This window comes from Stegodyphus dumicola, chromosome 11 (genome assembly GCF_044657685.1).
Source record: "Stegodyphus dumicola isolate Sdum_Otavi_A_Nest chromosome 11, ASM4465768v1".
Lineage (NCBI taxonomy): Eukaryota > Metazoa > Arthropoda > Arachnida > Araneae > Eresidae > Stegodyphus > Stegodyphus dumicola.
In genome coordinates this window covers 160,361,150-160,374,545 of record NC_140778.1, presented here as the reverse complement: position 1 = coordinate 160,374,545, position 13,396 = coordinate 160,361,150, and the positions used below count along the sequence as shown (strand labels likewise).

Sequence of the window (13,396 nt, the reverse complement as noted above, 5' to 3'; positions counted from 1 at the left end):
TTGGCCTTTAAGTATTTTCTGTCTATGCTATTATAACTTAATTTTGTTATGCAAGATATTTTCTCTTTGATTTGAATTACAGATTTATCAACTTGAATTTGAAATTTTAAAATAAAAGTATTTATATGGTTTTCTTTTATAAATGAAGATGCTAAGTGACTTTACTGAGGAAAAAAAATACTGTAAAATACTACAATATATTTCACATAGGAAAATGTATTATATTTCATGTCTGAAATTTCTGTTTTAATTATTCTGTAATTAAATTTAATTGGTATATCAAACACTTAAAATGACAAAACGATTTTAGAAACATCAGATGCAATCATTAACTTGTATTCAGTCAACTATACATTCTGTTTATACTACCAATTAATTTTCTAAAGTGTAAGAAGCTACAGTGGGACCTCGAGATACGAGCACCTATATATATGAGAAATTCGTGATTATGAGGAAAGCACGAGTGAAAAATTCGTCTCTAAATACAAGCACTGACTCGAGTAACAAGCCAGGGTGTTGGTATGCGTGGCGAGCTTCCCGATCCGGCTCGTCTTGAGGAATCCTCTCGTCAGATCACTCAGAGTTCTTTGATCTACGCGCTTGTACGCTTACGAGTTGTTTTTAGTCCAAAGGGGCAATTTGCCCTGGAACTCTATTATTTTCGTTTTGGCATTTTGCCTTGGTTCATTATAAATGTCCTATTCACTTTTCAAATTTTTGCTAACAAGCATTATCACCCTGTATTATATTTAAATAATGAAGAATCTTCATAAATGTATGTATGCTTCTTGCGCTGTGATAAAACAAAGATACCTAGAGCCATCCAATTTTGAATAACATATGTTTCCACCCAAATATGGGAATGTGGAAGCCCAAATTTGGAATTTTATTTTTTGTTTCATATTTTGCAAAACTTTAATGAATATTTTACTTTTAATGTGAAAATATTTTTATTTCACCATGCCTCCCAAGAAGATTGTTACCTCAACTAGTGCTGCAAAATAGAAAAAGGAAGCCATGGCTGTGAAATTAAGAAAGAAATCATAGATAAACATAAGTGTGGGGTAGGAGTGATGGAATTGGCAGACTTACGACCATTCAACATCGACAATCTGCACTATTCTGGAGAAGAAGGAAGAAATTAAGAAACTTCATTTGGCCAAAGGAATTACTATTACATCCAAGCACCATGCAAACCTCCTAGAAGATATTAAGAAACTGTTGTTGGTGTGGATTAACGAGAAGCAGTTAAAAGGAGATTTGGTGTCAGAAGCTATAATTTGCGCTAAGGCTCGGAATCTTTAGATGGACCTCCTCCGAAAAACACCAGGTACGTTGACTGAAGATGAGATGGTAATGAGATTTTGGGGGTGCTGAAGGGTTTAGCTGGATTTCCATTATTTTCAATGGGGAGGTTTGATTCTAGATACAAAAAATTCACTATGCGAGTTCAATGCTGGAAAAAATTAAACTCGTATCTCGAGGTTCCACTGTATTAAAATTTTACAACTACATTTAATATTTAAAAATTCAAACTTTTAACAACACCATAAGCAAAGTGCAATTCAGTATGAAGGACTCATGTTTAGGAATGAGAGCAATGTGAGAACCACACATTCATCTCATTCTGAATAACTGAATGTCTCAAAACATTTCAACTTTCTTTCCCTCTTTTATCAGAAAACTTCTTTAATATCATGGATAAGGAAATGTTGCTTAAAGTTCGCATTTCTTTAAAACAATCTTGCGATGTAAACCATGTGGATTGCGATGTATACTGCATACAAGAAGTTTTTCTCTTATAGAAGTTAATAAATGATGAATTAAATTTAGATAAAATTACAGGTTACATACAAGGAAAAAGCTCTTAAATGCACACAATGTGTAAAGGTGCTTGTTAATTTAAATGAATGATTACATATCTCATACACACAAGGCTTCAACTCAAAAGCTTCTATTTTATGTAAATAAACATGTTCCTTCAAATTCTTCCTCTAGCCAAATTATTTGTTGCATACTTCACACAAGAGGTTTCTCTCTGATGTCGATACATGTATGGCCATTTAAACTACCCTTTACCACAAATGAATTTTTATATGTCAGGTTTGAGTTTTCTCTCGTCTGTGAATTACCATATGCTCACTTAAATACTTCTTCAGTCTGAAAAATTTGTTACATATCTCACACATATGAGGTTTCTCTCCAGTATGAATAAGCATGTGATAATGTAAATCGATTTTTCGTCTAAATGATTTGTTACATACTTCACACACATGAGGTTTCTCTCCTGTGTGACCAAGCAAATGCAAGTTTAAACCACCTTTTTGTCTAAATGACTTGTTACATAACTCACACACATAAGATTTCTCTCCTGTGTGAATAAGCATATGATTATTTAAATATCTCTTTAGTCTGAAGAATTTATTACATATCTCACAGATATGAGGTTTCTCTCCAGTATGAAAAAGCATATGATTATTTAATTCAGCTTTTCCATTAAAGGATTTGTTACATACTTCACACACATAAGGTTTCTCTTCCGCGTGAATAAGCATATGCTTATATAAATATCTCTTTTGCCCAAATGACATACTACATATTTCACACACATGAGGTTTTTCTACTGAGTGAATAAACATATGATTGTCTAAATGTTTTTTATGTCTAAATGACTTATTACACATGTCACAAACATGAGGTCTCTCTCCTGTGTGAATAAGCAAATGCTTGTTTAAAGCACCTTTTTGTCTATATGACTTGTTACATAACTCACACACATGATGTTTCCCTTCTATGTGAATAAGCATATGCTGGTTTAAATAACCTTTTTGTGCATATGATGCATTACATACCTTACACACATGTGGTTTCTCTCCTGTGTGAATAAACATATGCTTATTTAAATTACATTTTTGTCTATATGATTTGTTACAGACCTCACAATTATGAGGTTTTTCTCCTGTGTGAGCAAGCAAATGAACTTTTAAACCACACTTTTGTACATACGACTTGTTACATAACTCACACACATAACGTTTTTCTCCTGTGTGAACAAGCATATGCTTGTTTACAGTACCCTTTTGTTTAAAGGTCCTTTTACATACCTCACACATATAAGGTCTCTCACCTGTGTGAATACGCACATGCCTGTTTAATTCACATTTTTGTCTAAATGACTTGTTACATACCTCACACACATGAGGTTTCTCTCCTGTGTGAGCAAGCATATGAATGTTTAAATTGCGTTTTTTTGGTATGTGACTTGTTGCATAACCCTCACACGACATTTCTCTCCTGTGTGAATAAGCATATGCTTGTTTAAAGCACTCTTTTGTCCAAATGACTTCTTACATACATCACACACATAAAGTTTCTGTGTAGTGAAGTAGATGCACATTTACCATGTTTTCCTCTAAATGACTTACATTCCTCACACTCATGAGGTTTTTCTACTGTGTAAATAAGTGTATGTTGATTTAAATGACTTATTTCTTAATCACATCTTACGCTCCTCACATACAAAGTCAATTTGTTGTGTGGATGAGCATATGGTTGCTTAATTCATCCTTTTGTATAAATAACTTATTACATTCCTTGCACACATGAGGTTTTTCTCCTGTGTGTATACACATATGTTTGTGTAACTGGATCTTTTGTTGAAAAAAATTGCTTTATTCCTCATAAGGTTTATCTTCACTATGCATGTTTAACTTGCATTTTAGGGTAAATGGTCTGTTACATAGGTACATAAAATTTATGTACTGTGTGAATAAGCACATACATGTCTGAATTACATATCTCATACACACAAGGCTTCTTTCCTGTTTGGTTATGCATGAAAATCCTTTAAAATATTTCTTTTGTCAAATGATAGGTTACATATCTCTAGATAAGGACTATACACATAGCTATAATATTATGGTCTTGATGTTACGTAACTAACTACATGATGTTGTTCGCATTCTGTACGAAGTAAAATGCTTTGGCTTATAGAAATGTTACCCTATCTTTCAATATTTTTTCAAATAAATATATTACATTCTTTCTAAATATACAGTACTGAGTCATATCCAGAGTGCGATGATTTCCAGAAAATATTATGAAAACGAAGCTCATCGCAGTTCTCATAAATATGATTTTTTTACCTAAGTTTATATAAAACTTTAATTATGAATTTACGCTTTTCGCTTACATACTACTTTGATTTTCTAGAGTTGTTAGGCAATTCTTAACAATTTGAAGAACTTACATACTTAAACCTGCCAAAGGTATTACAGATTTCACCATAAACATTATATAAAGTATTTCCAGCAGAAAAGGACATTTAGTATTAATTTGTCATCAAATCTCTTCATTCACTCCTTTAAAAAAAAAAAAAAAAAACAAGACAGAGGCCGACGCAAAACATCTTGTTTAGCGCCCATTACGTCTTTCTGCCCGTAGGGCAAAAAATCGAGCTTAGCTAAGGGGCGAATTCAACTGCAACGCTCTGATAAATTGCAAATGTTAGCTCGCAAGAGGCGTTCCTGCTATCGTCTGCTAAAGTCGAATTCAAGTGCAACGCTTTACCGCTCTGGTAACTGATGACGTCAAAGTTGCAATGGGGAGCTGGTTTGCTCTCGTGCCAGGAGAGGTTGTCCGATAAACTACATCAATATCCAATGAGACTGCGTATCGATGTAAACAAAAAACATCAGTTCCCATGATTTCTCTGAGCTTATGGTCAAGTGTTTACTGCGTAGTAGTGTGGTGTAACGAAGTGTTCCAGCCCTGAAAACGAAAGAAATATACAGACATGTATATTTATTTTAATGTGTACAACTTTATTTACTATAGAAAATTCCCTCCAAAGTAATCTAGAGCAACAGGTGTGTGTAAAATATATTTTACTTTTCAGACAAAAATCCTTCCTTTTTCAAATATAAACCACATTTTTTTTCCCATTTTCAAATTACAGCATTTGGTTTTAATTCTTCTTATAGTAAGTTTAATTTAAAATTCAAATTTGTGTTTTTAAAATTCAAATTTTTGTTATATTTTTATTGTTCAATGCAGATGCATGATTCTTCAGTGACAGTAGGCATGTTTACCATGTGAAAATTAACTAGTTCTTGAATTATATAGTAATTAATAAGCCCATCTATGTACAAGCAGATAAGGCTGCTGAACACCGGTATCCCAGTCTCTCTTTAAATCCAGGTGAAAAAGCTAGCTGCATGAGTGTTTTCTTCATTTTTTTTAATGTATAACATGAATACTAAGTTTTCCTTAGTCTTCCATGCAGGCATTCCTTCCCTTAGACATTTATTATGTGATGAAACAGTTAAGAGAAATTTTTAGATTAATATTGTACATCGTTGGGAAAATATAAAAATGAAATTAAAGGTATTTCAATGTAATACAATAAATAAAAAATTATATGAAACCCTGAATTGTAGTAAGTGCTAATTCTAATGTGATATTAATGTAATATATACATCCAGAGTAAAGGTTCATTTATAAATTATGCTTTGTGTTCTGCTCATTATATTGTGCATTTACAGTACACTTTCTGCTTCTTAAGTGAAAGTTTGGACCCATTCTCGTTTGATATCAGTTATGTTCAGATTTATTTATTTCATAAAATTAAAAAAAAAAAAAAAATTGGCTATTAAAAGCTACAAGTGCAGAAAAAGCTTAATTTCTTTACTGTAATTGTGTCATGCTTCTTTGCTGATAATGAAAGTCGTCTTTTAATAAGATTTCTTTCATTGCATATATTAATTATATCTTTTACCATACTGGTTGCCATCTTTCATTGTGCATTCTTCAATATTTTTTGGTACTTACGTATTAACACAAACACCTGGATCAGTTTGGTGGTCTTTATAAATGAAAAGAGAAAAATACTTATCAGGAGAAGTACGTTGTTTTTGCAGCTTGCTTTTAGCATAACCAAACTATCAATATTTATCTAAGTTGGCAAAATGTTATCAACATATCAAAGGAAAAAACATTTAACAAATTTTAAAATACTAATTTGAATTATTAAATAAAAATTATATAATAGTTTAAAAAAATACATTTTCCACAAATTTTTTAGCACTTGCGCCAAGTGATCAGTTTTCACTTAAAAAAAAATCAGAGAATTACATAAACTTGATACTGCATGCCTTGTCTATGTACCAAATTCATCTCAAGTTGTTTCCATTAGAAATTTTTGTACTAAAATATTCTATTCCTGCAGAACTTTTAACACAGCTTCATCTTTTGATGGTAAGGTCCACAAAGCAGTATTTTAAATCTGAAATTAATTTGAAACAACTATTCGTATCTAAAATCCATTGGAACTTGAAATACAACATAAGGAACACATATGAAAATGATGACATTGCTTGAATGAAAAATAGTCATGAGCATGTTACCTGAAAAATTTTGATACATAATCGTTGCCAGAGTTTGGCACATTTTTGAAAATTTGGTAACTTTTATTAAGGTGGTTTCAATAATATGCAAATGTCTTTTATTCTTATGATTGCTTCATTGTATACTTTTCCCCTTTCCCTAGAGTGCAGCACAATACCACAAGTTTTCCAGCCAAATGCGGTATATATTTCAAGTTTCTATACATTTATATAAATTTTAAGAGAGTAAAATATTGACAAAAACTGCATTAAGTTTTCAACTCTTGTTTTGTTTTTCATTAAAAATTTGCTACCATTATGTATAATTCATTTTTTTAATGTAAATGTTTTTAAGTATTTGTAAGATAAAGGCAAATTACACTTATTCATTCTTTCTTTGATATAATACATGTAGCTCTTTACCTGAAATCAATGTTTGTCAAATTATTGTGCATAAATTAGAAGTATGCATGTTTAAGTCAGTTATGTTTCAGGAACTATCTTTAATGAATTGTATAGAAAATTGTGGACGAGGTGTTAGGTGTACAGGAACGTGGTATATTATAAACATGTATAGTATCTCATAGTATATAAACTCATAACTTTTATTATGCAGTATGCTTTGTATATTATTTCTGAAAGCATGTATATTTCAATCAAGATTGTTGAGTAAATTTCCTTACTTTATGCTATCTCTGAAAGCATGTATATTTCAGTCAAGATTGTTGAGTAAATTGTGCTTATTTTATGCTTTTTTCTTTTTTACATTAGAAAATTCCACACCTTTATCAGGAGGAAATCTGCAATGGCATTTAGGAATGACAAGTTTGTATCTATTACATAAAATCTAATGTTTTCTGGATTCTTCTTTTCCTCTTCCTCCCAACAAAAAAACTTTAATGGTACAAATCAGTGGTTTTCAACTTTTTGACTATAGTGTACCATCTAAGCAAAAACTGAAAAACATTAATACCACCACTAATTTTACAATGATTATTTTTCAATTCCTCAATAGAAATATTAAAAACATATATATATATATATTGCCATTTGCACATTCTTTGTATTAAATATGTACACATAAAAAACTATTAGATTAAAAACTGATGATTACTTAATTATCAAAATTAAATTTAATTAAATTAATTATTCACTTAATTATCAAAATTTCAGTTATAATACTTTAATATTTAATTTCTTTATGTCTGCTCTTATTTCATTTAATGGTAAATTAGGATCCACTTTTTATTTTGGTGAGTATTTATATTTCAAATTTAACATGGAAAAAATCATTTTTCACACAAACAGGTTGTGCGATTTACAAATTTGATAGCTTTATTTGAAATGCCTTTAAATTCTTTTTTTCGGTTCAGCCAAAAATTAACAAGTGTGTCATTTTCCAAACCTTCGAGTCAATTTCGATCAAAGGAAATTTCTATTAACTATTTTTTTCTTTATGTGATTTTTGAATTTAATATTTCAAAATACTTTTTTTCTTTGCGTACCACTGTCTGAGAACCGCTGGTATAAATTAATTATAACAGATGTAAATTAATATTTCTCATACAAAAGAGTTATTTCAATTCTTTATCGCGAACATTATATACAGAGTATGTCTTTTATTAACAAGATTTTAAGAATTTAAAATAATAATCATTAAATCCTATTGATATATAAACAGTCTTAAAAATTATAAAGGGAAAAAAATTGAAAGTTAAAGAACTCAGTATTATGAATTGTTCCTTTTTAGAGAAGTTTCATTGTTTAATTAATTATAAAAAGTGTTTTACATTATGAAATATTAAAATTAAGAATATTTGAATTTGAATGAATATTTTAAAATTTTCCCTCAGATAGAAGCTCAACTATTCGAAGCAGGAGACTGAAGAGAAAAAAGGAAGAGAGATGATATTACAGCTGCAGAAAAGGAAATAATTGAAACGCAGAAGAATATATTAATGTACTGTGTGAAATATGTGACTTGTATAAGCAATCAGTTGCAAATCAGACTGCTGTCATAGAAAATCAAAATATAATTATTAATTTATTAAAAAAATAAATCATGCATTTCAAATATTACAGTGTTTTCATTCTTGTATACATTTCTGCAGTGTGGGATTCATATTTTAATTGTAAAATTTACTACTTTCTTAATTTTATAAAATTTTGTGATTATAAAAATTATTTAAAAGAAATTCACAGATCCATTATATGACATAAACATTATAATAATTCTAATACCACTATCATAAGTCTCGTGAAAATATTTATGCATTTTACACAGCAATTACCTTTTTCCTGGAGGAAATGGGAATAAGACCTGTAAGAATTTTTAGTCAATGTATTACAAATTTTAATTTTCAGATATAACATGAAATGAATTAAATTGTTTTTCAATTATGTAAATAAGTTATATGAATGAAATGTGGTATTAAAAATTTCATTTCTTTTTATCACTGAAGAAATAACATTCGATATCCTACAGCTCCATAATAATGGCAGATAAAATTGGCATTCTAATTTCAAAGTTCTAAAAATACAGAGATGACAACTATTAAAGTATGGCTAATGTCTAGTTTACAATCACAATGTTGAGTCGCCTACTACAAAATTAAGTGAATCAAACTGTATTTATTTTCCCCCTTCTCTTTTTTTGGCTGAAAAACAATTTATTATACACTCATGATTTTACTTAAATGTATTTCTTTTAATGGCAAACCCACTGAGGTAAGTATGCAGTAAGTTATTATAGTGAATGCGTAATGATGATATAAATCTAAATTCAGCAAACAATCTTTCCCTTACTTTAATATTTTAAAATCTAGAATTAAAGGAAAAATGCATGTTCTTTAAATAATACAAGAGGATATGGAGGCATAAATCATAGGCTGTTTATTCTTTACATATTATGCTAATCAGGAATTGGAGCAAAACCCTGCTTAATCGAAGAATACGCTCACAGGAATGGTGGAGGAAAATTGAACTGTCCAATATTTGTTTTGCCCACCCTCAAGAAGACAAACAGTATAGAGTGAAATAATTGTTTTTAGGAAATACATTTAAATATCTTTGACAGAATATGTCAGTTTTAATTTGTACTATAATAAATAAACATGAAGTTCTTGTGCTATTAAATGTGCATTGTCACATGGAAATTTTCTATCTTATCCCACGGAAGGGGATGAAAAGGAAACATTTGACTTTTTGGAAGAAACTGAATTTCGATGCAGTAAATCTTATAAGTTTAAGATAAATTAAGTGCAATGCTAATTTATAGTGACTTACTATTGTAAATCATGACTGGCATACCAACACTAAAATATATATATATATCGAGCCTATTAAGTTATTTCTGGTAGTCAAGAGTTTTTAAACATAAATGATGGAAACAAGAAATTGAGAGGGAAGAACAATAATGATAAAGGTTATCAGCATGCATTTGAAACCAAGACAAATAAAATTATTTAGGATTATTATTATCAATTGAAATCATTTAGAGTTGTGAATTTAGTTACAGGTTTAAATATAAACCATGGCTTGTGGGTCACCAAGAATATATTATGAAAGTAATTTTTTTCATAATATATTCTTTGTTATCCATGAAGGGGGTTTCACCTTTGCCAGAGGTTCATTGTTGCCCACTTTGGGATTTTATTATCGAGTTTCAAAATTTAAAGATAATTCATTGTGCAATTCAATTTCAACATGCACTGACTGAAAACTTTCTGAAGGTACCAACTCATCATCTTCAAACACATCAATCTCAGGATTTTCAACACAATACCTTAAGCATATATTATGTAAAATGACCACCAGATATGACCATTTTACATATTTTGCTTTGTGAATACAATAGTGTTCCACCAGTATCGTACAGTACCCTAAATCTTGATTTAATATCTATAGCTGCACGAACTTTTCTGTGCTTCTCATTATAGAGATATTCCCGTGATAAAATGGGAATATAATCCACTATCTCCCAAAGATATGCACAATGCGACAAAATACTATCTAGATTTTGTTTGAGTCCACTCCATATAAATGCATCATGAGTATTGCCTGACCATTGTCCTATAGCATAGAGAACCTTCAGACCAGCATCCCATACCTAGAAAAACATAAATCCTAAGTCAAAAGAAAGTTTCATCTGAAATTTTAATACAGATTTTTTAACATTAAATATAGTTGATATATTAATAAATCAGTCTTTTTAAGGAGTTTACTTTCCATTTTTAACAAAAATATGTCACTGTTTTTTCATTATTCAAAAATATGCAATAAAACGTTAAAACACACACACAAAAACATTACAGCTACCCTTTTTTCATTAAATTGTAGTAATTATAGTAAATAGGTGATTCTAAAATTTATTTAATATTTTGTATTATTTAATATCTATACTTCACTATAATTATAGTATAGACAGCTTTTTGTTATTATTATTTGAATAATAATGAAACATTCTTGCAATAATTTCAAATGACTATAATATTATACTTATTATCATATATTTCTTACCTTTTCACCATTAATGGAAAATTTATTTTTCCAGTTAATGAAGACAAAACAAAAATTAATATCACCACACTCACAACATCTGCGGTTTCATTTGTATGTAACCCAAAATAATTCTTGGTAAGCTAGGTAGAATCACATTTGTGATTGCACTCCAGTTCTTTTACAGCTGGTCGAGAGAATTAACATCTACTGTATGTGGAAATAGCGAACAAAACAGTAAGAAATTGGAACAATTACCTGAGGACAACTTGTATTCATAGCATTCTAAAATGAGCTTTTGGTAAAATTTGACCGCAAATAAAACAGTAGTAATGAACGAATGTTTTTTCACGAAGTGGGTCCAATACTTTCACAGCAGGGTTATTTCATGTATTCTGCAGAGAGACTGATGTATGGTTTGTTGTAACTGCTGTATACAAATGTCTGGCACAGAATTCCACAGCAGCAGTTGGCACAACTTTCATGGATGATGGTATATATGGAGGTACCAAAAATTGGTATTATCACAGTAACTGCAAGATGGCTTATATTTCTAAAACTCAGTTAACACATTTCATGCAGAAAGAAAATATTATCCAGTTTCATACTTAAATCAAGGTCACTGAAATGTAAAAACAAACTGCTTAAGAAAACAGATGCCCCTGTAGAGGACTTTCTATGGAAAACTGGCTTTCATTCCCATTATACATGGGCAAAACCAATGTTGTGTAATATAATAATCTATTAGTACAGTAAATACATTTAATTTCTTTGGATTTATTTATGTCATGCTGCTTTTCGTGTAATTTAGTATGATAACCTTATAAGTTTATTTAATTATGATCATGGTCTACAGAAGTAAGGTTGCGAGAATATCAAGTTATTAATATTTATGTGAAAGTCTGCAATAACTTTTCATATCGTAAGAGATTTACGAATGTGTATATAACTTACATGTGTAGTTATTATGCAAGATCTATAGAAAGTATCCAAAATTACCATGACATTAATCACACTGTACAAACAGGCAAGACATTATACATTAGGAGAAAATTAACTAATATTTTGGGGGATGAAATACTATTTTACACATGGGAAGCTGAGAAAAATTCGTGCTTTTTCCCCTACAGTTACAGAATATATATATATTGTTTCATAAGAATAAAAAGTAAAGTTAAATTTAAATAATTCTCATGCGCCATTGCTGCAAAGAATGAAATTTGAATTTAACAAATATTCTCTATTCATATAAAGTTAATTTAAATTATGAAATTTTAATTGCATACATATCAAAGATTAATTATTGCTGCGAACTAATTTACTATATCACTGAAATTCTGAGAGCATATGTAAATTAAATGCACGTATCTAAAACCATGAAAAAATATATAATATATAATATTCCAAAAAACTAATCCCAAATATATACATATATATATATATATATCTCAAACACAGGCATATGCATAATTTCTGTTAGAAAAACAATTTCTCCGAGATTACGTTTTAGACTAATTAAAACAATAAATTAATGGTGATATTATTACTGCATTCCAAAATTTCGCAGTAATTAACGATTTCGATCATTACTACGAAAAAAAAACGGGATGAAAAAGAAAGAATCCTGATACAATAACATTAAAAATTTGTGTGTTTACGTATAAAAATATATAATATTCTCAAATAGGTCATTTAAGCATAGTCTTTGATTCGGAAACATTTCCAGAAGTATTTCAGTTTTCATAATCTGAAGTAAAAACAAACCTGCTTTTGCAGAGAATATCCATTGGCAGTTGCCTTCAGAAAAGGTTTCAATTCATTGAAACAAACCGATTTAATCTGAATCAACTGATGAATTCACGCTCCGACATTTCAAAAGCATTACGACTGTCTCTTAATTGCCAAGGAATTCGATCAGCATTTCTCCGATTTCTTTTAACGTCTGAGCAAAATCACTTCAGCCATCTTGTTTACAGTCGCTGTTAAGAGTTTGCGGTAGGTCAGGAGTAGCCGCAAAATTCCTCTATGGTAGTGACGTATTTTCAGTAGGCGTGTCCGAAAAGCGTTGCACTTGAATTCGGTTTTGCAATGCAAGTGCGATTACCATGACAAGCGTTGCACTTGAATTCGCCCCTAAGAAAAGGCATCAAATTATAATAACTATAAATAACTGCACGTAACTTTTTAGAATACATGAAAAAATACCGATAGGAAACTGTTAAAGAAATAAGAAATTATGATCCAAAAGTGAAAACTATTGTAAAGTGACGTATAAAGATCAATCACAATGTGAACAATATTTTGACTCCAATGTTTTTGTTTACATTTTTTTTCTTACTGCAGCTTCTAAGTAATATTGCACGAGCTTCAAGCAGATGTAATGGCTTTCGATAGAGTATGCCTGGATGCCCTCATATACAAATTACACAACCTGGGACTTCCAGGCTACATCACAAACATAATTAAATCCTACCAAGGCCAACTAGATATCTACAGGCCTGCTCCACCGATTTGTG

General features: G+C 30.1%; 2 long non-coding RNA genes across 2 annotated transcripts; one reads left to right on the top strand and one right to left on the bottom strand.

Moving 5' to 3' along the window:
• The first annotated feature begins 4,704 nt into the window (after positions 1-4,704).
• On the top strand, positions 4,705-8,616 carry LOC146994473 (uncharacterized). Its single transcript, XR_015043773.1, has 3 exons — positions 4,705-4,868; positions 7,155-7,208; positions 8,237-8,616. It is a non-coding gene; the product is annotated as an uncharacterized LOC146994473 (long non-coding RNA).
• A 638-nt stretch (positions 8,617-9,254) lies between these two features.
• LOC146994472 (uncharacterized) lies at positions 9,255-12,850 on the bottom strand. Its single transcript, XR_015043774.1, has 2 exons — positions 12,645-12,850; positions 9,255-10,491 (listed from the first exon to the last, which is right to left on the bottom strand). It is a non-coding gene; the product is annotated as an uncharacterized LOC146994472 (long non-coding RNA).
• Between the last annotated feature and the right edge of the window lie 546 nt (positions 12,851-13,396).